Source organism: Oncorhynchus kisutch, linkage group LG21 (assembly GCF_002021735.2).
Source record: "Oncorhynchus kisutch isolate 150728-3 linkage group LG21, Okis_V2, whole genome shotgun sequence".
In the NCBI taxonomy this organism is placed as follows: domain Eukaryota; kingdom Metazoa; phylum Chordata; class Actinopteri; order Salmoniformes; family Salmonidae; genus Oncorhynchus; species Oncorhynchus kisutch.
Genome location: NC_034194.2, coordinates 9,927,218 through 9,930,694, shown reverse-complemented (window position 1 = coordinate 9,930,694; position 3,477 = coordinate 9,927,218). Strand labels below are relative to the sequence as shown.

The 3,477-nt window shown below is 39.1% G+C and overlaps 1 long non-coding RNA gene across 1 annotated transcript; it reads right to left on the bottom strand.

Moving 5' to 3' along the window:
- Nucleotides 1-224: 224 nt before the first annotated feature.
- Nucleotides 225-3,069, bottom strand: LOC109866492 (uncharacterized). Its single transcript, XR_002251694.2, has 2 exons — nucleotides 2,778-3,069; nucleotides 225-1,839 (listed from the first exon to the last, which is right to left on the bottom strand). It is a non-coding gene; the product is annotated as an uncharacterized LOC109866492 (long non-coding RNA).
- Between the last annotated feature and the right edge of the window lie 408 nt (nucleotides 3,070-3,477).

The window sequence follows — 3,477 nt, the reverse complement described above, 5'->3', positions numbered from 1 at the left end:
GGCTGCATAGCCTTTGCTATCCTGAATGGTGCACGCCTACCACAGAAAACAATAGGAGATCATCATCAAGAATGGTCTGGTGATATTATTTTGGTTACTATTGTAAAATGTGACTAAGATTAATATTGATTCAGGGTTGGTGATTAATTGTTATGTTTATTCAACCTGGGAGAATTACTGTAAGTGCTTTTCATGAACATGAAAGGGGAATTTCACACTGGCTCTGTCACAGCATATAGTCATTATTTTATTGACAACATTACATTTTTGTCATAAACATCAACATTATCCAAACCACAAGCTAGAAAGAGCGCATTTTCATTTTACCGGTAGAATCTGGAAGTTTTGAATTCCTGTGTATTCGTCTGCTCATAGTGAACCACAGTCCACCCTTACAAAAAAAGATTGCAGTCAGAGTGCAGTATAACTGCAATTATAGTGCAGTGTAACAGCAGTATGCTGCAAATACTGCGTCCAAAGTTACTTTTTTTACTGCAGTAATTTTGCAGTGCAAATGCAGTTAGAGTGCAGTATAACACTTTTACTTCAGTTTCCAAACGGCAATGTTTTTTTTGTCAGGGCAGCATTCATAGTGAATGCAGATAGCACCGTTAGGTAGATGGGGTGTACCCACAAACTTGGTACATGGCGTTGTTTACAACACACAGAAATCTCAGAACTTCTCCAGGCACATTTTTTTTATACGTTTGTTTTTTAACTAACGTTTGTCATCATGCCCGCGTGGTCTTCTGTCTGGCTGTCCTAATTAGAACCAAGCGCAAAAATGTGTTATCTTTCACCTTTCTACCTATCAGGTATCGATTTATCCAGATGCTGCCAGTGGTTTGCGGATATGAAGAATGATGCTTACGGTGACCAAAGATTATCAGAGGGATTTTCAGGCTGAACAGATGGGGAATCCATTTGACGATAGCTGAGAAGTGATGCGATACCATCGTTTTCTCCTTTCACAACAAAATGAAAGATTCTCAATTCGAGGTAGCGTAACGTCAGCTGGACTAGTTAAATGATCTACGTTAGCAAACATTACAGTCTTGTAACTCTGAAAGCTATCAGCAAAATCATATTGCTAGCTATCTTTTGGATACACACTGTCAATCAATTTCGCCAATGCCATGGTAGTCACTGCTAGACTGGTAGCTACCTTCAGCAGTAGTAAGCATGTTTGTTTGTCTGTTTTTTCTATCTTGGACTAATGTTAGCTAGCGTAAGCTAGCTAATGTTAACAAATAAGAGTAACTCAATCTGGTAGCCATCTATTCCACCCTTGTCTGGAAAACACTATAATTGTCTATATAGCTAAGTATTTGTTACAATAAATGAGCATTTTCTAAACTCAAACTGAACCCCTGCAATTGGACATGGACATTTTCTGAGACTCCTGTTTCCACAAACCGAGGACGAAGACACCATCAAAAATGCCATGCTACACCAAACAGTACCTATCCTGTAACTCCCAGTAATGGATACCAAACATATTTGGTTAAATCACATTGTCTGGTGTATCAATTTGTAGCTAAGAGAACTGATGATCAGCAGATGATGGGTGAGGTGGTCATGATAAAATTGCTATTCCAAAGAAACATACAGTAAATTCAGAGAACAAATGTATAGCTGTGGGAGGTGTGTTGTCATGATCAAACTGCCATTCAGCTCCTCTTGAGTCATCTTCTGCTTGAAATCCAGCATAATATCCAATCCATCGAGAGGGATACAGTTCACAGGAGTCAGTTCTACAATAACATGCGCAGGCAAAGGAATTACTTCTCTCTCTAAGAATCCACTCTAGAAAGAAACCCAGGCACCACACAGTATTGCCTGTAAGACAAAAAAAGATAATAAATGATACTCCGTTGCACAGTTTAAACAACAGTTGAACTGTGCCAGCATAACACTATTAGGGTAGTCTAGTTGAACATGCAAACATGTGCATAGGCACATAGATTACATTTAGAACAATATCTAGCCTAATAGAAAGAAATATGGCATAGCCTTCAACCTTTGCACAGTGACCAGACAGTAGAAATGTACCTAGGTAAGTAGGTAGGCAGAGTATATGTCTAACGGGCATGCTTAGGCAAATCTTTTTTATAGTAAAACCAGCGTAGCATTTTTAGAGATTTACAACATTTAAATTGTTGTATTATTTTTTTCTCCTCACTGTTAGCTAGTAAACTTAAGTAGCTAGCTTGCTGCATAGCCTATAATTGTTATTCACATCTGTTTGTAATCCTATTTTGAGTCATGCCTATAATTTTGTGATTTTGAAATGCATCCATGGTCATTGTCAATTATGTTACATAGCTAGCTAGTAAAACTATTTACAGTTGCTGATGTTACATGTTTGCTAAAAAGTTACATAAGGGAGGCCTAGTAATAAGTTGGCAGGTGCCAGGCTAACTAGCTAGCCAACTCCAGTCATGTGCTAACGTTTGCTGATAAACCTAGCTTTAGGTAGCTGGTTGTAACGTTATCACTTGCTGTTAAGTAGCCATATCTACGACTAAAAAGAGAAGAGGTTTTACAATCGATACAATAGATCTCTCATGGTAAAACCTCTTAATTTTTTTGTCACGGATATGACTACCTGTATTATTTAGCTAATTTAGCTAGCTAGCTACCTAAAGTTAGCAAACTGGGAAAAAACATGATGTCCCCCCACTGTACCACAAAAGTATGTTCGTCAGTAATACGCAATATGGGTTTCAGTAGATAAACTAAAGATATCTAGGTGGCTTGCAGGAAAAATGACTTACTAGACACCGTATTTGTCATCTGCCCTCTTGGTGCTGTAAATGGCTGTAGCTGAGCCTCTAGCTAAATCCAACTCCTTGTTTCGAATCCTCTTCGCTATATTCCGGTTGAAACATGTATGGTTGAATGTCACCATGTAGCTAAAAAAAAAAGCTCCATCTTCGAATTCGTGTTGATGAGAGGAGTCACTTGATGCCATTGTGCTCTGGTCAGTTATTTCCGTTTTGCCAAATGGATTGTGTCCGCCTCACTTTTAAAAAAGTCTGCCTTTGGGGCAGGACGGGGCCAGAGCACGAAGCACCGCCCATACGAGTTGTAGTCTTTCAAATACGGAAAAATTGTGTCAGCTTGTATAATTAGCAATGAATCTGCTGATAAGAACATTGCTGAAAGATGTCCAAAGGCTCTATTGAATAAGGACAACCATATCTACATGCACAGAACGTATAGCTACAGAACTTATATCAGCATCACATAGAGCCTTTGCAAAATGCCAAAAAGCAGGACTACATTTATTGTCAGCCTCGCCCATAAATACACCAGAGGCCGTGATACGGTGTATCAATTCAGCATGCAAAGCCCAGACCTGCCTTACTCCTGGGCAATTATGTGTGAAACACATCTCACTGTCCTAGAAATGCCTCAGACATGATGAAAACAATCCCAGATTTCCCCTGGGTGAAATTCCCCTTTAACAGTGAC